Raw genomic sequence first — 25106 nt, 5'->3', positions numbered from 1 at the left:
AGAGAGCAAGGGGGGAAATATATCAACCAGAACAGTCTTGACTTTTCACCCAAAATAGCCCTACTCATTTCCATTTGAGGCCAAACTCAATGGTCGGTAGCAAATTTTGCAAACCTCAGCTCATTGTGGATGTTGACCTTCCTGCACTATTCTTGCCAATCCACGCTACATTCCTATATTTAAAATTATTTTTCTTCCTTTTGGTTATCCATCTTCCTTTTCCTCTTCTGTACATGTCTTTTTATGATCTGTAGACATAATATATATAAGTTCTCTGCATAATTATGTCATTTTCTTCCACTATCAGCCTTATTTTCTTTCTCATTTAAATAATTTGAGATTTGCATTGTCAGAGTTATATCATTAGCACCTTTTGCTACCTTTCTGAGCTTCCTTCTAAGTTTTTCATATCTGAAATTTTTGAAGCCTTTCTTCTTAAAGTCTAGAGTACCCATCTAATGAATGTCCCTCCCAAGGTACTCCAAATTCTTAAAAATGACATGGCCAGTTTTTCCAGTCTCGTGTTACTGGCCTTTTATGAACTAAATTATCCTTGCTGATCAAAATTGGGCCAGAAATGATAGTTCGTATAATCACTTCCTTTACCCTCCAGGGCATGAAAATGTCAATAAGACCAGGCAAGACTTCGCCAGTTGTTCTGCTCATGTGGAATAGACTTCCAGAAGATGAACAGATTGCTGAAGTTTCTGTGTCACTTCTGTAGATTCCATTATAACAGTTTTGTGATTGTGTAACATACACATCACCAACTGATTTCCTCTAACTGGACAGATAGCGGTAAGTTTTTGCCATACCAGAATTACCTTTCCTATTCTTTCCCTTAATCTCACTTAAATACACTAACTTCCATCCATATTAAGGTTTATAAATGTCTCTGCACAGTATACAGTTTTATACTATAAAGTGATGTTTACCTTCACTTCTGATTCCATGATTATGAAGTTTGAGGAACTTAGTAAAATACATATAACTTAGAATAGTACCTGGCACATAGTAGGTACTCATTAAATATTTATTAAAGGAATATCACATTATGAAGATGATTATTTTCATCATTAGAAATTCTCTTGCATCTCTGCAGCTTGTGACTGTGTTTCATGTCATCAATCAGCATTGATGTGCCTCTCTAACCATTCTTGAAAATTGGATTAATGTAGATGGGATGACTGAACATTGAAAGTCCCTGTAAAGAATGTTGCTGCTGTCCAGCCTCGAATTCATTATTTGCACAAAACTTTTAAAGTGGTTAGAGCAGAAAGAACTCACTCAATAGATGATACAAAAAAGCAGCAGTAGGATATGGCAATGGTTTGAACAAAGGATTATAAGAATGAGAGTCCTTAACCTCTGTGTGTGTTTAACTGGAAAGCAGACAGGATGATAATACTGCCAGATTTATGGGAAGGTTAGTGAAGTGAACTGATGTAGAATGAAAAGACTAGAAATTTATTTATTTATTTCTTTACTTTATTTTATTATTTTTGGCTGTGTTGGGTCCTCGTTGCTGCGTGCGGGCTTTCTCTAGTTGCGGTGAGCGGGGGCTACTCTTCGTTGCGGTGCGTGGGCTTCTCATTGCGGTGGCTTCTCTTGTTGCACAGCACAGGCTCTAGATGCGCAGGCTTCAGTAGTTGCAGCATGTGGGCTCAGTAGTTGTGGCTCGCAGGCTCTAGAGCGCAGGCTCAGTAGTTGTGGCGCACGGGCTTAGCTGCTCCGCAGAATGCAGGATCTTCCCGGCCCAGGGATCGAACCTGTGTCCCCTGCATTGGCAGGTGGATTCTCAACCACTGTGCCACCAAGGAAGTCCCTAGAAATTTATTTTTTAAAATCATATTGCATTTCGGGTATCAGAAAGATATCTGACCAAAATAATAAAATCTGCAAATTATGATACACACAAATTCCACCATTAGTGAGTATGTTACCATGAACGGCAATAACAAAGAGTACCCGTGGGTTAAAAATAAAGAAATCTTCTGTAACAAGTTTTGGCACTTCTAAAACATTTGACAATGTTAGACTTTGGTTTTGTAGAAATGGAGAGGCATGTTTCAAAGTAGCCCTCAAAATACTCTCTTTTGGCCATAGAAATAAAAAATAGAAGTGAAGATTTCCTTGTTACAGGAAAAAAAAAACCTGTACAATGATCAAAGACAGTTGTAATCAGAACTGCCTAGAACAAATTTCTATACATTTCAAGAGTAATGACTAAGAAATTTGAAGATGCAGCTGGATGAAAACCTATATCTCAACAAAGATCACTCATAGTAGGTACTTTTTCTGAAATTAATTATTACCTCTAATCAAATCAGCCATGGTGTTTGTTTCTATGCTGTCTACAATATCATTTGATGGCTTCTATAAAAATTCCATGTGAAAAATAAATGTCTGGAAAAGAATCCCTGTATTTATTAGACAAAATTAATTTTAAATAAACAAATGCTTTATCACTACTAGTTTCATAATTAGTTAGATGATATGTTTATTCAAATTTAAGTTATTGATAATTTTATATTTTGTATGGCATTTCTTTAAGAGAGCAGAGAACAAAGATGGAAAGAGAACCAGTATTTATTATCACTCTTCTATCCAGGCACTTTGCTAGAATCATGCATGTATCATCTCAGTTTTATGGAATATTTAGTCCCATCACTCTATCCTCATTGTGGCAGCAAGTATAATTATGAAGCAGAAGGAAGTATAATTAGCCTTTTCAAAGTGAAAGAAATGACTAAGTAGATGACAGAATTTAAGATGCAGGTAGAAAGAAACCTGTATCTTCCTAACTCTATAGTCTTAGTTCTCTCTTAAAAGAAACCTCCTTTATCCCACAGAATTCTACCTATAGCTACCCAACCATTCTAGCTAAGAGACAACTATATAACAAAGAGATGGAAATGGATAGAAAATAACACAGAAAATAATACAGTTGATCCTTGAAAAACAAGGGCTTGAACTGCACGGGTCCACTTATATGCAGATTTTTTTTGCTAATTATGTCCTACAGTACTGCACAATCCACAGTTGTTGAATCTATGCACATGGAGGAACCATGCATATGGAGGGTCGACTATAAGCTATACATGCATTTTCCACTGCATGGAGGATCGGTGTCCCTAACCAGGTTGATCAAGGGCCAACTGTGTATTATATCAAAAAATTGTAAAGAACTTTTTACAAATGTCAACCCGGCATATTAGTTTTCTAGGGCTGTCATAGCAAAGTACCACAGACTGGAGAGCTTAAACACCAGACATTTATATTTTCTCCACTTCTGGAGGCTGCAAGTCTGAGATCCACAGGTCATCAGGGTTGTTTCCTTCTCAGGCCTCTCTCCTTGACCTGTAGATGGCCATCTTTTCTCTGTATTTCCACATCATTTTCCCTCTGTATGCATCTATGTCCAAATTTCCTCTTCTTCTAAAAGCACTTTGCCGTATTGGATTAGAGCCCATCCTGCTGACCTCCCTTTAACTTAATTACCACCATAAAAACTCTGTTTCCAAATGCTGTCACATTCTAAGGTACTGGGGTTAGAATTTCAAAATCTGAATTAGGGGCAGGGCATAAGTCAGCCCATAACACTCAGCCAAATACAAAAAGCCTGAAATATTTGAAGTAAGAATTATTATTACAATTTCTCTATGTTATTTCTAGCTTTCCAACTAAAACCCAATGGAAAAAATTTAATATTTAACAAAGTTGCCCAAAGACAATCTACCAAGTTTAATAAGATCTTTAGTCTCATTTGCTTAGGGGCAGGTCCTCCTTCCATAACAAAATTATACAAGTCTTTGAGAAAGTTGACCCACATTATAAAAAGCTATTGATAGTAACACAAACAAGGGTTTGCTTTCATTTTTTTGTTTTGTTTTGTTTTTGTTGCTTTGGTGGGTTTTGCTTTGTTTGTTTTGTTTTTGCTTTTTTTGCTAAAATTATTGTTTGATAGGGCGATTTCCTGCATCAGATTAATAAGAGAGAGCTGATATATTTTTCTGGATGATGTCTAAAATTCATTTTTAAAATGCCAAGGTTAGTCATTGTGTTTTTCTAGGTATTTGATTTTTACCTCTTAGTAGATGGTGAAACTCACTGTAATTGTACTGAAGGAGTAAGTGAATAACATAAAAGACAAGAAAACACGCAAGGAAATATGCCACTGGGTAGTAAATTACATACTATTTATACCTAGAAAATAATCACCCACCAGGAATGTTCTGTAGGAACAAAACAATTAGTTCATTCTTTCTATAAGATAATTTACTGATTGTTTTAAAACTGGGTCCCAAGATTTCAGTATTCTATAAGCTTTAAAAGTATAAATTTACTCAAAATTATGTTAAATGATGATATTTCTTATTTCAGAGAATAATCATTTCTTCCCAAATCATATCACTAAGTACAAAACTAAAAGATTATATATAATTTGTAACTTTCCAAGATATATCATTAAAGAAATTAGAAGTAATTACATCTATAGTGTGTCAGAACCAATAAAGTATGTAAAACTATCTTCAGAGATTTTTTAAATACATGAAAAAATTGCTAAAATTTAGCTTTGAAGAACAAATGACTTATTTTATTGCTTACTGTGGGAAACACCCATAGTTATGCCTCCCAGAATTGAATATTCTTACCAACACATTTTGGCTTGATTAAAATAACATATATTCAGAGATATTTAAAAGGAGATGTTTAATTGAAACTAGGGTGAGTTACAATGTATACTTAAAAGGCTTAAAGTCAAACCTCTCTTACTCAGTATTTCTTCCTCAGCCCTTCCCATTCCCAATGCAATTCCATTGCCCCCTTAAGAAGATATTTTATACCTTTTTCTTTTTCTATTTGTTTCTACCCCAAGAAATTTTAATACCACAGATATATTGTAAATCAGTTAATGTAGTACTGTATCTATAGCTACATGTTGCACATAAAATATAGTAAGATTATTTTCACCTCTCAAGAACAAATTTTTATCCCCTTGAGGGTGATATTACCCCACAGAAAATGCATGCTACAGAGTGACAAATAGCACATTGCTTGGCATGTAGCCACACAACAAATGTTTGATGTCAAATATTTAGAAGAGAGTTTCTTAATATGATGTCCACAGAAACCTCATAGACTCCTGGGTAGGCCCACCAAAATCATATGGAAAAAAATTGTTCATCAAGAACTATTCTGAGAAATAATGCCATCTGCAGCAACATGAATGGACCTAGAGATTGTCATACTGAGTGAAGTAAGTCAGACAGAGAAAGAGAAATATCATATGATATCACTTATATGTGGAATATAAAAAGAAATTATACAAATGAACGTATTTACAAAACAGAAACGGACTCACAGACTTAGAGAATGATCTTATGGTTACCAGGGGGAGAAGGGTGGAGGGAAGGGGTAGTTAGGGAGTTGGAGATTGACATGTACACACTGCTATATTTAAAAAGGATAACCAAAAAGGACCTACTGTATAGCACAGGAAACTGCTCAATGTTATGTGGCAGCCTGGATGGGAAGGGAGTCTGGGGGAGAATGGATACATGTATATGTATGGCTGAGTCGCTTTGCTGTGCACCTGAAACTATCACAACATTGTTAATCAGCTATACTCCAATATAAAATAAGTTAAAACAAACAAACAAAAAAAGAAAGCATTTCCAATACATTTGTTTAAAAGTTATTCAAATGAGTAATGCATTTATACTGTTTTTATCAAATGTATATCAATTACTTTAATTTTAAACTTTAACACTTAGAGATCCAATTCATATATACAGAAATAAAACAAATTTAAAATTCATAAAAAAATTGTAGCCATTCATTAAAATATCTAAATAAATGAATTATTTCAATACTCTTTAGCAACATAGCACAATGGCTAAGAGCTAGGATTTGGAAAATGAAGACTTGAGTTCAAATTTCAGACATAACATTTATAAGCCAGGTAATTTTAAGTAAGTCAAATCAACTGTTTTGCCCTCAGTTTGCTTTTTGAAAGATGCCATCAAGAAAATGAAGGGACAATCCAGGGACTTGAGAGAAAATACTTGAAACATATATTTGAGAAAAAGGACTTACATGCAAAATACAAAAAGACCACTTAGAGCTCAACATAGTACAAAAATAAACCAATTAAAAGAAAAAAAAAAGAACTATCCTGAGAAGGTCCACAGATTTCACTATATTAAAGAAATTAAGAAGTACTGGTTTTAGAACAATAGGAAAAGGGACATTTGTATGCTGGATATAATTGTTTATTTTCTACAGGACTGGAAATGTTTTAGGCATTGATTGACTTAATGAATTTTATATAATAGCTTCCATTTTCATTTGTTGAAATAACCAAATTCAATTTAGATCTTCAAAATTTGTTGAGCATTGATTCTGTGAAAATGGCTATAGTACATGTAAAGAAAGTGGAACATTGTCTTAAAGAGCTTTCTTAGAACAAGAGTTTTTGTGAGAGGGTTTATACTGTTAGTACAAGTTTTAGCCTCAAAGTAGCTGGCAGGATTTCTAGAGATCTTTACATCCATATTGGTTGTATGTGGGGAACTTTGGATCACATGTAAATTTACAAAGGCCTTTGAGGTCTCTGAATGGAATAGGTAATAAGAAACTCTTCTGTCTCTGAAGTGCTTTGGGAATGTTTAAAATTTTAGGAATTCAGTAAATAAGACAACTTATATAAAGCTAAGTTTGAACAAAGATGGAGATTAACTTATATTAGTGTATTTGCTGGCAAATTCTTTTAAGAAGTCCTTCCAACTCCCAAGACCTTCTCCTGCAGCTAAAAAGATTTAACATAAGATGGAAGAGTAAAGGAGGAAATATGGTTTAATGATATTTCTCAATCCATATTTCCATTAGTAGTCGAATAAGTAAATAAAAAATGAAATATCTTGCAGCAATGATAATGATCTACAACGACACACAATAGCATGGATGGACCTCACAAATATAATATTGAACAAACAAAAAGTCAAATACAATTTTCATGCTTTATCGTTCCATTTCCATAAATTCAAAAATAGGCGAAAGTAATCTTTGGTGGTAAAAGTCAGGATAGTAGTAGTTGTATTGTGTATGGGGTGAGGGGTGACCAAGGAGGGCAAGAGAGGGGCTCCTGGATTATTGGAGATGGTCTATTTCTTTACTGAAGCAGTTTTTACACTTGTATATACACTATAAGAAAATTCATTGAGCTTTACATTTATGACATAGGCCCTTTTATGTGTATTATACTTCAAAAATTTACTTAAAAAAAGAAAAATTATTTCTTTAGCTTGTTGAAGTTTCCAGATAGACACTACACAGTGAATCAGGTTTGTTCATATTTTTTGTACTAATAAAATAATACTTTATATATAATGGATATGTATGAGAAGTATATATTCTATATTAAGGGTACTGTAAAAGTTACCAATTTAGACCACAGTTATAACAGAAAAATCAAGCTCACTGGTACTTTTTCTTACTTGAGAATCATTCCTCAGTTACTCAGTTTAATGCAGAATTTTCCATTTCAAATAGATTTTGCAACTCCTGGAATGGCACAGCAAAACATGCTAAAGCAGCTAACAGCTGAGAGTCTGGACCAGACCTTGGGCAAGTGTTTTCACACTTCTAAATTTTGTTTAGTTTATTTGTAAAATGAGGATAATAATAGTACTTATTTAATATGATTTCCATGAGTATCAAATCAGATAATGTATATAAAGTCAATAACCAATTCTAGGACATTCTGGACATTCTGGCACATTCTAGGAACCTTGAAGAAGTCAGCTATTATGAGCAGCACTGGCAATAGATTATACCAAAATGATTTGAATCAAGAGATTAAAAAGGTTTTTTACTCATAATCTTCCTCAAATCTTCATGAAAAGTGCCTGTATTTATCTCATTTTGTTCCAAATGTATGTCACATTTTAATTATGTTTTACCTCCAAATCTTATTTAACACCCTAAAAATGGACTACTTCCTGCTAATCCAAGAAACCCCCAGGAAAACTACCTGACCTATTTCTAGTGTCTGCCTGGATCATACATTAGTAATGTTCCACCAGAGAAAAAGCCAGTGTTCTTTTCCCAGTCAGCTCAGTAACTGGGTGTGCTTTTCCAGTAGGCATGATCACCTCAGTGATTAAATTATTTTCATGACCACCCTGAGTTTCTCTCCTTCTTTCCTCCTTGATCCGTTCATCCTAGCTCAAGAGTTGTTTCTATTTCCTTACATTGCTTTTCTTTATCACAGTGGCCCTTGAGAGTTTCCAGGTCTACCAGAGTAAGCCCGTAAATGTTTAGCTCCTGGAGTTGGGGGGAGGGGAGCAACGGATGATGCCCTGATTTGTAGCATTTGCTTATTTTTGCAGTGTAATACTTCCGCCATGGTCTGTTTGAAGCAACCTATATGATATTACTGAGCACAGAGTTGGGAAGAGATGCCCACAATCTGCTCTGGGCCAGTACCAGCCAGCTCTAGCACACCACTGTGTTCACTCAAATCTGAGCTCAGATATTAAATGCAAAAATTCATTTAGATCTGTCTTCCCTCATCCCGTCCTGCCTTCCCTTTTCTCCTTCTTTTTCCCTTTCTTCCTCCTCCTCCCTTCTCCTTCTCTCTCAATAGTTGGATCTTCTCCTCCTACAGAAGTCACCTTGAACTTGCTCAGACTCTGTGAACGCCCTTTTTCAGTGCACTGGATGGAAGCTGCATATGGGCCACCATATGGCAAAGTTGTTTCGTTTGCTTCTCAACATCCAGGTCTACATTTGCAGGTCAGACCATTGGGAACACGATGGGCAATTGTCTTCCTTTCATTCAGGATGTAAGCTCTTATAGTAGATTGGTCAATTCACAACAATTTAAAATGTTTTATATGACTAACCCTCATTCGAGATTAATGAAATAAATAGAAGTATACAATCTAACCTTTAAAAAAATGTTAAATTTCTGACAACATATGGTGGCAAAATTACCCAGAACAATTTGACTGTTTCCACAGAGACAAAGGCAAGAATTTTGTTAGGAAACCTCTAGAAAACAAAGTTTGATTTTGCTTTTTCTTTTCCCAGAATCTAGGGCATTGTCAGAAAAATCTCAAATGTTTTTCCAGTGTAAAAAAACATTTATTCTGTTGTTTGACACTTGAAGAGTTATTTTCGAAGTGAGACAAATTCCCTTTGTGAATTATATATCAAAAAGTTAAAAATCTAAATGAAATTTCCTTGCGGTACTAACTGAATGAAGTATTTATCTTAACCACTATGGTGAAGGCAAATCTGTCTTTGCTTGTCTTCATTTTCTCAGATCTTCAAAAATATCAGTCTATAGTCTTTAGATCTGTTGCCAGCATAACAGATTAGTCAGGACACTTCTATTTTTAAAATTAGGTCCCACACCAGCCTACATTCACCAGAATTGGTCCTAGCTTTTTGACATCATTCTCTGTAGAAATAAAACTACAGCTTTGCTGAGTGGTGCTTCAGAGCATACAAGTTTGCCTGTCAGCATGCTATACATCATATATAATTTGAAAGCTTTCCTAATTTTTAAATGGTTTTAAAACTTTTTTTAGAAAATGTCTTGCTTAGCCACAATATAAGATAAGAGACTGGAGACTGGTCATTGTATACGTACTACCATTGTTAAGGGGAAAAATATTCTCGTAAAATAAATCAGCGTTAGGCTCCCAAGTGCCATGATTGTGCTGTCATCATCTTTGGTTGTCTACTTACTCTTAGGGAAGGACCTCAATCAATGTGTAAGGAAGTTAATCGAGTAGAAATTGTAATAACTGACATTTGTCTGGGATGTAGAATTCACATTTATTGTCATTTTCCACTAAAAGCAATTACCTAAGGTCAGTATTGTTAGCTTTACCATTTTGCTTATTTGCTTGTTAAGAAGCTTCATCAGTGGATATGGGAGACAGTGAAATACATATTTTTAACCTGAGATTCTCTAGTTATTATCAGTTAATGGTTATCAAGCAAGGCCAGAACTAGCGTGAAGCAGGAAAAGTACCTAGAGTACAAAAGTCAAGGAGGCAGTTACATTCAGGGTCCTGGCTCTGTAATTAAGTCACATTAGCAGAAAAATTCAAATGATATTGGTTATTATCTCCAACACCTGTCAGTACAGGTTGTAGCCACATGACAAATGTCCATCAATTACTGTTGATAATCCCAGGAGATGTGCTATAAGTGGTCAAGGATAAACTCACTGCTACAGGGACAGCTCTCAAAATTTCACCATGCTTTCTTGTAATGTGGGGAAGAAGGGTTCACTCAGTGTTTCTGAGCATTGTTACTTGTGCTTCAAGTCTTACTGAGGTTTAATGAAACCACTTTTATAGACATCATTCACAGCACTCCTGATAGCCTCTGGACTTGGACATGAAGTCAGTGCAATCAATCAGGACAGGAAACAAATACCAGGGAGGGATCATCTGCTAATTAGAGTGATCCACCTTCTGATAATCCCGAAATTGATTTCTTAGTCATCTCTATTCGCTCTGTCATTTATGATAAGCTTTCCCTCTGTTTTATCCACCCATCCATCTATCCTTCCATTAACCTATGTATTCAACAAATATTTATTGAGAAAATTCTATGAGCCAGGCACAGTGCAATGGAGTCTCAGTGTTAGACAAGGATTTTATCACCTTCTTGGGACGCTATTAGACTTCCACACCCATCCCACCAATCATCCAGACCTGTCTGAGTCTTTGTATTCAATTTGGGATCCCTGCTTTAGTTCTACAAAAGTTAAAGAAAATGGTTATGTAAAAAATAATGATGATAGCAGTCCTGCAAGCTTCAATTATGTAGGATCATCTCTCAATAATCCCTGAGAAAATATATTACTTTTATTTTAAAGATTTCCAATCAGTTTAAGACTGGAGGATATGAAAAGGCCCAGTTAGCTGTATAGTGTCTATAGTGTCTAACTTCAACAAGCCAAAGAAAGACTTTTTCTTTTTTTTAAGTAAAATTTTTAAAGTATAATACACATTAAAGGGCATACAGCAGCAACTAACACAACTTTGTAAAGCAATTATACTCCAATAAAAATGTTAAAAGAGAAGGGGGGAGGCATATGTCATAAGTGTAAAGCTCAATGAGTTTTCACATAGTGCACACACTAGTGTGAAAACTGCCTAGATAAAGACACAGACCATTTCCAACAACTCAGGATCCCCTCTCATGCCCCCTTTGCTCACTCCCCACTTAGTGAAGGCTTCTCCCTAGATTTGAGCAAGAGGATCAATTATTTCCTTCCCTGCCCTTGAGTGGGAGATGTGACTAGAGTGTAGATTTTTTTCAAACTGGTTCTCACCAAATCCTGCTGAATCTCCAGCAACCTGACCATTTTAGATCCTTATTGAAGATGACTCATCCAGCAGGTTCCCAGACACTTTCTTTGAAATTTCAGCCTGTCAGTCTGACTCATAACACATTGTAACTTGGAGTTCAGTCAAAGCCTCCAACTTAACATCCTGTTACTCTAGTATAAAAAGAAAGTTTTGACTTTTTGTAGCCAGCCATCTTAATAAATTTTTTTTTTCTGTTCAAAAAGATTGTTGGTTGAATTTCGTGATATTCTTAGGTATTCAATTATATCATCTGAAAACAAAACTTTTTCTTACTACATTTATTCCACACTGGGTCTTTTTGCATTACCTAAAATTACCAAAAGAGTATTGAATAATCGCAGTGGCCATTAGAATGCTTGCTGTGTTCTTAATTTTAATAGAAAGTCTTTAATATTTCACCACATATATTTGCTGTTACTTCCTGAAACAAACTGTTAAGGGTATTTAAGACTTTGGCAGGCACTAATATAATAATTTTTTTTTCTTTTTTCCGTGAAGTAAGTTAAATTTCCTAATACTGAACCAACTTTATGTAACTAGGATGTGGAAATTTCCTTTTTGGGTCTGCAACCACTTGTTTCCTTGCTTAAAACCGCTATGTTGTTCATCCCTCTTCTCAACATAACTCAAAACTGTTCCTTCAAAGATCTCTGAAATTCTCTGTGTTTTCAAATTCCTTTCTTAGCCCTCTTTTTCTTCCAACCTGTGGAATTCTTTGTGTGTCTGTACCACTGAGTAGATTGACTTCTTTAAAACAGGGACTGACACATATTTTTGCTATCTCCAGAAATTATCATAACACCTGGCATGTAACAGATGTTCAATAAATACCACAATGACTTATAGGACACTGCTCTCTGAACTTGACAATATTAAATAAACATAAGATGTAACTACAATTATTTAGGTATATTTTATTATCACCCCACATCTTTTGTATATGGCTATCTAGTTTTCCCAACACGATTTACTGAAGTGATTATCCTTTCCTCATTGTCTGTTTTTGGTAACTTTGTAAAAGAGTAGTTGACCATATATGTGTAGTCTTATCTCTGGGCTTTCTATTCTCTTCCATTTAGTCTATGTGGCTGTTTTTATGCCAGTACCATACTGTTTTGATTACTGTAGCTTAGTAATATAGTTTGAAATCAGAAAATGTGATGCCTCCAGCTTTGTTCTTCTTGCTCAAGATTGCTTAGGCTATCTGAAGCATTTTGTGATTCCATACAAATTTTAGGATTGTTTTTTCTATTTCTGTGAAAAACGCCATTGGAGTTTTGACAGGGATTACCTTGAATCTATATAGAGGTTTGAGTAGTATGGAGATTTAAAAAATGTTAATTATTTTAATTAATGTAGATTGGATATTTTTCCATATACCTGTACCTTCTTCAATTTCTTTCATCAATATTTTACAGTTTTCAGTAACAGATCTTTCTTCTCCTTGGTTAAATTTATTCCTAAGTATTTTACTCTTTTTGATGCTATTGTAGAGGAGATTGTTTTTGTACTGTCTTTTTTGGATAGTTTACTGTCAGTGTGTAGAAACACAACATGTTGACTTTGTGTCCTGAAGCTTTACTGAATTTATTAGTTCTAACAATTTTTTTCTGGAGTCTTCAGGATTTCCTATATACAAGATTGTGTCACCTGTAAACAGAGACAAAGAAAAGGCCAGAACCAGATGGCTTCACTGATGAATTCTAGCAAACATTTAAAGAATTCATACAAATTCTTTTCAAACTCTTCTAAAACATAGAAGAAGAGGGAACACTCCCAAACTCATTTTATAAGGCCAGCACATAGACAAGGATGCTACAAGGAAAGCAAATACAGGCCAGTATTCCTGATGAACATAGATGTAAAAATCCTCAACAAAACACTAGCAAACTGAACTCAACAGCACATTAAAAGGATCATATACTATGATCAAGTGAGACATTTTTGGGATGCAAAGATGATTCAACATTTGCAAATCAATAAATATGATATATAATATTAACAGAATAAAGGATAAAATCATATGATCATGTCAGTAGAGAAGAAGCAATTAAAAAATCAATATCCTTTCATGATAAGAAATCTCAACAAATTAGGTGTAGAAGGAATGTACCTGAACATAATAAAGGCCATATATGACAAGCTCACAGTTAACATATACTCAATGGTGAAAAGCTGAAAGCTTCTCCTTTAAGATAAGGAACAAGACAGTGATGCTCACTCTCACCATATTTATTCAACACAGTACTGGAAGTCTTAGCCAGAGCAAATAGGCCAAAAAAAAAAAAAAAAAAAAAAAAAAAAAAAAAATCGGTATCCATGTTAGAAAGGAAGAAGTAGAATTAAGTCTACATATTTCTGATAAAACTATTCCTTGCCTCCTTTGATTAGTATTTATATAGAACAACAACATTTTTTAAAGTTTTTAATCCAATTTGACAGTCTTGGTCTTTTAATAGGATGATTAATTTATTATACTTCTGATTACTAATATATTTGGATTTATTTCTACATCTTTTTCAGAATTTTTAAATTTACTATGCTTTTGTTAGTATCTTGTGGTTTTTTTTCTTCTTTTATGTTCTATTGACTTGATAGAAATTTCCTTCCTTGTTGGGAAATTAAACATTCTATTTCTATTGTTGCAGTAATTCTATTTCCTTTAAAACTTTTACATACATATTTAACTTTATTTCTTCCTAATAAAATCTAAAGTAAATCAATACCACTATTTTCTTTCAAATATATGTAACAAAGTATATTCCTTTCAGGTACTCCTCTTTAGTCATTTAAATTACTATTTGGTATTTAAGTTCCACCTTGTTTTTAAACCCTCCAAAAGTAGTTATTGTTAGTCATCTTAGTATTTCAGTATTTTTAAATTTGTTAAGTCAATTGGTCTGGTCACTATTTTTTCTTGCTTTACAAACTTTTCTTATGAATTAAATTTTTTTCTTGCTGAAGTATATCCTTTAGTATGTCTTTCAGTGAGGGTCTATGGACACCATTTTAATTTTGTTTTTATGTTTATGAATGTCTATGTCTCCCCAGCAATTTGAAAATATTTCATTGTATTCACACATCTATTTTTCCTAATGAGAAATATTATAGCAATTGAATCATGTCTCTTTATAAATAATTTGTCATTTCTCTCCAGGTTCTTCACATCTTTTTTTTAATCTTTGATACCTTATAGTTTCAGAGCACAGTGTCTGGTTTTAGGGACTTGAGATGTTTTCTTCCAATCTGAAAATTTACATTTCTCTTCAACCTGGAACATTTTTCATCAATATTAGAATAGTGTCTCTTTTCAATTCTCTCTTGTCTGAGTTTGAATTTGATGAATGATGGATAATACAGTATAATTCCTTTCTTCTGAGTGATTTCATTAAATATGGCTTGTATTTGACTAGTATTTTCTGCAGGTATGTATTGTTTAACCCACATGAGGTTTTTATTTCCTTATGTGTACGTATGTATAGTCTCTAGAATTTTTGTCTTTTACTTTTTTGTACACTTCTCTTTTTTAGAATTCAAAGTTGTCAGTCCTGTGGCCCTGAATGATCAATGCTCACTGACATTTAAACACCAACCATCTCTTAAGAATACATGCTTCAAATATCCCCATGGGCTGAAACAGTTTGTCTACAACTCATTTTTTCAGCTATAAGCACCCTCAACATTTCTGCCACTTGGTAACTTTGAGTTTAACTTTTTTAATGCTCTGATATTTTATTCAACTTTTCTATGTGTTTTGTGGGTGGAGGAAGGGGGACATATCTCAATGTCTTTGTCAGCTAAATTTAACAAAATTTTACCCACATAGGCTTTAAGATATTTTTCTTTCTCTATCAGTCATCCATATTTTTTCATAAGAATGTATCTTTATCTATCTATCTATCTATCATCTATCTATCTATCTATCTATCTATCTATCTATCTATCTATCTATCTATAGTTACCTGATCTATCTATCTATCTATCTATCTATCTATCTATCTATCTATCTATAGTTACCTGATTCCTATTCTGAGTATAGGGGTATAATATATGGCCTAGGAACCATTTTTCTCTAGGAAAACATAAAGCAGATGAAATTTTATATCCTGAGCTTAAATAATAAGTTAACCTAAACATGTTAGTACAAAATTCTATGAGGGCAGTGTCCACTGATAATCAAAACTTTAAGCTGAGTATGATTATTTTGCCATTTCTCTTTATCCAATGTCTTATTTAGCTGGGTCTTTTACTATATAAAATTGATGTTTACTTTATAGAAGTATTCATTTTGTTAGGGTCATCATTTTGATGGACAAAGAAATAGTATTAATAGAGACCAAGATCAGATGGATTATTCCATTAAGCAAACAAACCATGAGAATGAGTTAATTATATGGTTAAAACAATACTGGCATTCTAAGTTGGTGAATATCCTAACTTATTTAGTGCAATTTATGTAAAGAATTAACTATAATTACATTTGGTAAACCTTGAAGCTTAGGAAACAGTCCTAAATATTTTTATTCAAATAATTGTTCAGCACCATGAGTATATCTGTCAATTACTTGTTAATTGACTGAAATAGGACTATGTAACTACACCATCTGTCACCAACACTCATTCCAAATACCAGTTGATCCCTTAGTGTTAAATGGAAATTGACCTGTTCATTCAACTAGCAAATTTTATGTACTTGATTCAATTATGCCACTTTGCCACTCCTTTATAATCACCACACATCTGGATTTATTTTTGCTATGGCAATAATTGTGTCAATACATATCAAAATTTACATCATTTAGCTTCTATCATCCTTTTCACTCTAAGCATAGCTTCAAAATTGATCTTTTTAACCCTCAGAATTTAACCATAGTATTTTATTTAGTAGCCAGAGTAATTCTTTACTTATAATTTTTAACCCAGATTAATAGAAATATTTTAAAACACCCATATCTGGTACTAATACAGTTGAAAATCTATTAGAAATAAAGCAACAAAAATGTGAAAATTTTCAATGTCATTTTGATAAAACCTCTGAAAACAAAACAACTCTGTATTCAGTTAAAGGCTAAAATAAACAAAGGGATATTCAAAGCTTCACATGCAGAGATGTTTTTATCTTTGTCTAACACAGGGGATTCTGTACAAATTATTCTCATTAAAGCTAATGATAATCTTGACTATAACTTCCCTAGGGTCTCAGTAGGAAATTAGAGGCTGGCATTTCTAAAGTTATCTAAAGATAACCATGCTATAGAATAATTTGGATGTTATCCACTGCTTACAACCCATAGTTTACTTAAATGGTTTTAATGTTCTATACAACACGCAAGTTAATCATCACTCACAACTGGCATTACAAATGTGGTACCAAAGTTAGGCATCTCATTATAGTGGATACTGTGGTGTGTTGCCCAGACTCCTCCTTGGGACTGAAACACTCATTTCATCCATTGCTGGGAATGTTGGTGGCCAACAGCTCTCTGATTAATCTCTCTCCAGGAATCAGCCTCAGCCAAAAAGAGCAGGTTGGCTCAAAATCAACCCCCTCCCCAAAGGTGGCCTGCATTCAATGGCTGATGGATACGGGAGCATAAAATCTGGCTCCTTGCCTCAAAACACAAAACTCTGAAGGACCATCCCAGGTGGAGGGCTTTCTGTAAGATGGTCCGAAGCCAGTGTTGCAACTGCATCATAGCTCATGTTCTTAACCTGCTCAACATCTCTTCAATCATTTTTCCTATTTATTCCCCAGAGCAATCCCCTGCACATAAATCTCAGAGGCTCAGGGTCTGTTCCTTGGGGAACCTACCCTATGGCACTAGTTTCCCTTGACTTATATGATGTTTCAGTGAAAGCAGCATAACATCTCATTTTCTACAGGAAAAAATTTCACAGTGAATAGAAGTAGCTAGAAAGAAAGAACTGAATGACCTAGGTACCCTAGTCTGGCAAGCTGGGGACATTTAGAAACACATTTTCAGTTATCAGCAGGAACCTGTTTCAGGCACTCACAGAAACTTTTCTCAAAACAGAGGATAAAATTTCTACTAAAAGACTGTAACAATTCCTTGAATTAACTGGAAGATGATGCATTTTGTAGTAGCATTTAATTAACTAAAGGGTATGCATTTCCCCTGAATAAAAGTGATGATTTGTCAGAGAACTACTTCATCATTAAGAAAAAGAGGAAAGAAATACAGTATTAATATTAGTATATTAATCAAAACATTTAGGTAGGATACCTCTAACTTAGCTATATGTAATGCACAAATACATAATCTGGGTGCTGGCAGTGAAGTAGGGTGAAGATAAGGAGAGTTAAATTAAACCTAAAAGTCCACAATCTGGTTTCCACTAGGGCTATTGAAATGGTAGATCATATTTGTACTCACTGAAATGGCAAAGAAAAATAGCAGGTCTATTAGATATTTCATTTAAAGAATCCTGAATTCTGGGACACTTGAGCACCTGCCTCTTGCACAATTTGAGAATCTCTAAGGAAGTAGCTCATTTATACCACCTAAGCATTGTTTCACTCATAGATTATGCAACTATAATTTGACAGATGTTTCACTGATTTCAATTGTTGGGAAAGCAAAAGCTCCCCATTAATGAACTGGAAACTGATAAATCAGCATTACATTTGTTCAAAATTTGTTTACTTAGATCACACACACACAAAAAAAAATTGCATTTTTTCTTTTCTAAGGAGTACAGAATGAACTCACTAGCCATTACAAACTGTGATTAATCACCAACAGCTGTGTATTATGTAACGCTATATATGAACCAGAAGACACCATCTTCAGGAGCCCAGTGTCTTGTTAATCATGCTTAGGGTTGCGGGGGTATATTGATGAATGCATTTGTGCTAATAAACAAATATAATCTATTGAATTAATGTCCTAGAGCTGAAGTTTAGCTTTCTTTCATTCTTATTGATATTGAAGAGAAAAACATATCTTTCTGCAAATCATTTGTATGTGAATTTATTCTATAAATATGAGCAGTTAGGGCTTCCCTGGTGGCGCAGTGGATGAGAATCTGCCTGGAAATGCAGGGGACATGGGTTCGAGCCCTGGTCTGGGAAGATCCCACATGCCGCGGAGCAACTAGGCCCGTGAGCCACAACTACTGAGCCTGCGCGACTGGAGCCTGTGCTCCGCAACAAGAGAGGCCGCGATAGTGAGAGGCCCGTGCACCGCGATGAAGAGTGGTCCCCGCTTGCCGCAACTAGAGAAAGCCCTCATACAGAAACAAAGACCCAACACAGTCAAAAATAAATAAATTAATTAAAAAAAAATGAGCAGTTACATTTTATTTATAATAGATTTGTTCTATGTATGTGTGTAATATATTAAACCTCAGTTCTACCAAAATTGAAGTGATGTGAAGGCCTGTAACTTATGCTTGTCATTGACTTAATTTCTTATATCAAATTAGAAGGAGCGGTCAGAAGCTTATTCTTGAGTCAACAGATGGCTAAATTAATGTCATTAGCAATAATGACAACCAGGCAAGAAATTATGATTGGGGACATATAAATCTCTATTACTAAAAAAAGGAACCGAAAACACAGACCACTGAAAATAAAGCAATAGCTTCAAACCTTGTGACTAGACAGAATTCAACTTGTAAAAATGACAGCAAAATTTGTGATAATTATCAGATCAAGTGACCTCACGTACAGCCCTAACTTTTAGACTTTTACTTTTTCTTTTAGGGTATTGTTTTTGAAAGACCATGATTTGCAAGTAATTCATTCAAGAGAAATGTATTTGCAGCTCCCACTGTGTGCCTAGCATTATGTTGTTATGGGGATACTAAGGTGATTAGAACAAAATCTTGCCCTCAAGGAGCTTCCAGCCTGGAGGAGGAAAGATAAGTGAAGAAATAATGGCAATAAAATAAGGATAAATACTACAATAAAGGCACAAACTGATATGATAGCACAGACAAGTAAAAAATTAATTCTGCCAAGGTCAAGGGAAGATGTGGCTAACGTTAAGGTATGCAAAAGGAAAAATAAGTAGAATTTCTCCAGACAGTCAAGATATGGAAGGGAATTCCAGATGCAGGAGCACAAGGGGCTAAATCATGGAGGTATGAAGTATATGACAAATTCTAGAATAAACCAGGGGAAAATGGGTGAAAGGTGAGGCTGGAAAGGCAGCTTAAAGCCTATATTGAAGTATAATAATATCTACTTTCCTACATTATATGCCATCTTTCAATTTTCCATGGCCTTTAGATTAAAAATAGCATTTCAAACAATGAATTAGTAATGATGCCTTTAAATCAACCTGGTCAATAAATACCAAAAAAAAAAAGGGTCGATCAACTTCAAAATTATTTGATTTCTGAGCATCTCATTAAGATGCAGTGTGTCACAGAATTCCACTAAGTTGAGAATCAGGAGACCTGGATCCCTCTTGTAGACTAGATAAATCATTTCACTTCACTGACTGTCAGCTTTTTACTCATCAGTAAAATGATGGTTGAGGTTCAATTTTGCCTTAAGGTCTCTTGCAGCTCTGAGAGTCTGATTCCTATTGAACTGAGTTTCAGCCCTAAAAGAAAATCCATTAGAGGGAAATTGTTTTTCTAAAAAGGAGAAAGGCAAGTTAAGCGAAAATACAACAGGCAAGGATTCAGAGGTCAGATGGAGAACACACTGAATATGAGTTGAAAATGCCATACTCTTTTAAAAGTCAACAATTTCTGTTAAATGGTAGATCCTGCTTTTTCCAAAGGCTGCATGTAGAAAGTTTATTGACGGTAATTTGAAGTATATTTGCAAATTTCCTTTTCACCTACTTATGTATATGTAGAGAATATATGTATCTGCTCTAAACTCTCTGGGGGGATTTTTATAAGCAAGATTTCTAGATATTGATAACACGTTCTTGTAAAAGGCAACACAGGACAGAAGAGGCATTGGCTTTGAAATCAGATGCACCTGCCTTTCTGTCCTAGCTCCATGATTTCTCAGTTGCATGACCTCGGGCAAACACTACACCCTCTTCCTAGGCCTCGGTTCCTTGATAGGCAGCAATGGGATAAAAATGTTGAACCACCTCATGGAGTTAATTATCTGAACACCTGGAAGGGGGTGGACACAATATGTGCTAGTTGACATCTGCATACCACGCTTTCCAACGTGCTGCATTAGGCTCCAGTCTAAATTAATGGTAACTCTTCAGATGAGGCCTAACTTGAGTTCTTCAAAAATAATTCCAGAAATTAAATTTCAAAACACTGATAAGTTTAGAGCTAAACCAAAAAAATTTTTCTACTGCCCTCCCTTTTATTACTCAAAACAATATCATACAACATCCAGGTATTTATTACTACATTGATTTTAATACTCTGATTTTGAGACATAGATATATTGATCTGGATATTTCCCCATCTTTTCTAGATACAAACAGGATTTTTCTCACAATTGGGTATTGTTTCAAAGGAGGAATATATTCCTATATATTCTATATATAACATCTAAAACCAAGGCAGCCGATTAATTAGAACTTCAGGAATTCTCAACAAAGAAACCTGTCTAAAGGAACTTGGGTCAGTGCCATGCATTTGTGGCAACTCAAACATACTGACGTGTAATTTAAACTACACATTTAACACATAGAAATCATAAGATTTAAAATAGAATTTTCCATCATGCATTGGAAAATCCTATTTGAGTTTCTACTCAACGGCTTGCGGGGAGAAAAAAGAAATGGTTTCTGATTATGGAAGGGAGCAGAAACATTAGATCATCTAAGGGACATAAGCAGTATGTATTAAGATCTTTCCACACAACCTTAAGTAAGTGAGTAAATGGGCATTTGATACTCTGCCTTCTCATCCCAAAAACATATGAGTATATTGTTTTGAAACTTTCTCATCGTTCATCTTTCTTCCTTAAATTTTTCCTAACTACCACTCTTTAGGCAGGTATTGCTATGGAATACATTAACTAGAGAGTTTTCAGAGGAATGCGATTTCTTTGTCAACCTAAAAACAAAAGTTTACAGATAAATATGGACTTCAAAGAAACTCTTTTAAAATCTTCTCTTAAATAACAGAATCTCTTTCTTTTTAACTTTCTGTCGGGTTGACATCAAAAGCATAAGATTGTTTTTCCTGTTTCGAACAACTCAGCTGGCAGTCACTAATACAGTTTGTTTGAAAGACTTATGAGACAAATAAAAGAGATCTATTTAGGCTGATTTTCTTGTCCAAGGACAATCTGACGGAGTCTTGCCGAGGGACAATGGGCAGTGCCTACAGAAGACAATGCCCATCTAACCTGAGGGCAAGAAAATGAGTGTGCCCATGCCAAAATAACCCATCTGTAACCTGCTGTTTTAATTACTGGGAACTGCAGTACAAATGACACAAATAACAATGTTAGAGCTTAAGAAGGGGAAATTATCTTAATTGACCTTGGTAGAATTTCTCTGCCCTAAAATAGATGAAGTATATCAATTTTCACAGGTAGTATTAACTCTGTTCTAATTAGAAACTTTATTTCCTGAGAAATGGATAGTAAACAATGTCAGAGTAAGAAAGCTTCTTAAAAACAGGTTATTTGACAGATAGATATTTGTAATGATATTTATATTCATTCTGCTCATAATTTCTTTATTTCATCTCTTTTATCAATTTTGCCTTTACCTTATAAAAATTCCTATATATATTTTAACCTATTTTTTATTCAATGCACACAAATTTATATCTCCACTTTTTAATGTATGTTGTAAAGTTTTAATGTATAACATAAATCTTGCTACAGCATTACCCAGGAAGAACAAGTGGTAAAAAATAACATCGTACTGACCAAGAAAATTGTACTAAGTATCATAAACTACGATCAGGGGTCAGTAAACTTTTTCTGGATAAAGTAAGACAATAAATATTTTAGACTCTATCGCTACTACCCAATTCTGTTATAGCACAAAAGCAGCCATAGACAGTAAATGAGAGTGGCTGTATTCTAATAAAGGGTATTGACAAAAACAAGGGACAGTCTGGATTCGGTGGTGCCAGTAGTAGTTTGCAAATTCCGGACATATATAACTAAAAATCAGCTTGTAGCAAATTTTTCAAAAATTAAATCATGGTATAAACAGTAGGAAAGAAGTTCAAATTTAAAGTTTTGCTTTAGTAACAATGAAGCGCAACATGGTACTGGTTCATTTGCTTGCAGTTCTTCCTGGTATGTTTTTCCTGGTATGTTTTCCCAAGTTTAAATGCTTCTGCAACATGTTTAAATGTGTCCTTATCAAATGCCAGGTTAGGTGTAAAGGAAGAACTAGAAGAGGCTGATACCACACCAACTTACTGTTTGGCTAATATAAAGGTTTCAGCCTCCTTATTCAAAAGCAACATTCCAAATGCATAAAGTCTACAAGTGAGATTCTTCACAAATACTGGTTAATAAGTAAAGTGATACTAAAAAGAAAGCATGTCTCTATAACAAAGTCCAGAAGTGAAAATTAGCATCACAGAGGTCTTTAACTTCTCTGTGGAATGTTTAGTCCAAGTATTCACCCATTGCTGTTCCCCAAGAACAAAATGAGTAGAGGTGGCTTCCCGGGAAAGAAGCATTGACAGTTGAGATCAAACGTGTAAAGCCTGTATTAATGCATTTTCATTGCTTGAAGCATATTAGGAAAAAAATGGATCTTTTCCTTTGTTTCCTGTCTCAAGCATTAACAAGACTCAAGAGCTTGCCAGAGATATCCATTACTCTCCGTTCAACAGGTACTTAATCTAGTAATAAATAACAAAATATATTTCCCTTTGAAAAAGTGAGTGCACGAAGATGAAACAAACAGGCTTAAGTAAATCGTAGGGAAGATTTGTATTCAAATGCCATAACAGACTACCTTGGAAAAGTGTGAGAAATCTATTTCTTTGGTATTTAAAAATTAAAACATAAGGTAATAGTAACCAAATGATACACAGATTATTTATATTGAAACACTATGATTTGAAATTAACCTGTTATCAAGTTTTAAAAAATTGATCCAAATAGTTCCATAATTTATGTCATTATTTCAGTATCCATTTATCTCCCTACAGCTCTTCCTTCATTCATTTATTCAACACAAATATACTCACCAAGGCAGGTGATATCATGGTGAAAACATAAGAGCCTTGCCCTTCATAGTTTAGGAAGAATTTGATGTGCGAAGAGACAACTACTATAAAAGAAAGGAGTCTTTTTGTTATACTGTAGTTTCTTCAGTTCATCATTGTCTTATTGTATAGACAGACAGGATGGGTGAAAAGAAAGATGATGGCCAAGCTGTGGAACAACTTGTGCAAAAGCCCAGAAGCTTCCCTAAAATGTCAACATGTGAAAATGACAGAAATTTGGTACAACTGGAGCAGAGTGGAGCCAGGAAAGGAAAGGGAGATAGATGGCAAACCATCATGAGAGGTCTCGTGGAGATCCTGCACAGGAGTGAAACAAAGAGGAGTCCACAAAACAAACGAATTGGGCAGAGGAAGATTAAATGCAAGGCAAGGAGACTGGTTAGGAGTTTCCGGTCTGTTTTGTTTCCTATTCAAATGTAAATAGAGAGATTTGTATTGAATCCTGCAAAGGGCAGGAATCTAAACCCTCAAACTCTAGAATCCAGCCTTTTCTTTAACAGTTGTACTCTATCAAAACCAAAGACAACAGCAGCTATGTTACTACAAGACTAACCAATGTCTGTGAACATGATGGTTGAATTAAGTCTCTTTGGGGCAGTACTGTTATGACCATAAATTATAATTAAAATGTATTGCTTTCTTTCTATTTTGAATGGTTTTATTATGCTTCCTGTTTCCTCCCTCACAAAAACATTAAACACACAAACATTTCCTTGAACACACACCCACATTATCTAGTGTTCCCTCTCCTCCAAGTCAGACATGCCTCATTCTCCACTGCCCCCGTCTCACTAGATTTAAAAAAAGAAAAAAAAATGAAGCATGCCAACCTGTGGCAAGGGGGAAGGGGGAGATGAAAACGTTCATGAGAAAACAAAAATCAGGAGATGCAGGGCTAGAATATAAAAAGAAAAACAACTTTTAAATTGTTTTTCAGATCATTGTGTGAGTTTATGTTTTAAATTTTGTTTGGACACTGATTGGGGAACCTCTTTATTTTTATATGGTTAATGATTAAAATTGCAAACAAGAATTAAGAATGTTTTCACCTTAGCCCTTGCTTTACCCTCAAAATAAAATAATCGAGGATGTATTTCTTGATTTCATTTGACGTGTAGGAAGCAAAAAGCTTAGCCTGGGTTACAGATCGAGGCATATTTCTTCATCCACTTCCCATCATTCCTTAATATGTTATATTCTCTTCTGCCTTCACTTTGCTTTGCTCATATTTTTTCTCTTCCATGAAGCACTGCTCTCCTTCCCCCCACTTTAGACAACATGACTGCCTTTCATCTTTCAATACCTAGTTCGTGTATCTGCTTTTTGTTGAAATCTTCTGATTCTCCCTGAGTTAGGTGCCCACCTTTTGGTTCTCATTGCCCTTATGATCATCTTTCTAATGTGGCATTTAGAAAGTTGAATTGTAATTCTTTGCCTATTTTCCTGCACTAAGCTGTGAATTTCTTGAGAACAAGATCATGTGTGATTGCAATTTTTATATATGCCATCACTAGTAAAATGGCAGCCACATAATAAGCTCTCAAT

At 34.6% G+C, this 25106-nt stretch overlaps 1 protein-coding gene across 4 annotated transcripts in view; it reads right to left on the bottom strand.

Annotated features, from left to right (window-relative positions):
- Positions 1–25106, bottom strand: part of MRPS30 (mitochondrial ribosomal protein S30) — a 123682-nt gene that overhangs the window by 40960 nt on the left and 57616 nt on the right. The window lies entirely within an intron of this gene.

This window comes from Balaenoptera borealis (genome assembly GCF_965194805.1).
Source record: "Balaenoptera borealis genome assembly, chromosome: 2".
Lineage (NCBI taxonomy): Eukaryota > Metazoa > Chordata > Mammalia > Artiodactyla > Balaenopteridae > Balaenoptera > Balaenoptera borealis.
The sequence above is the reverse complement of the archived record's forward strand: the minus strand, read 5'-3'. Positions and strand labels throughout refer to the sequence as shown.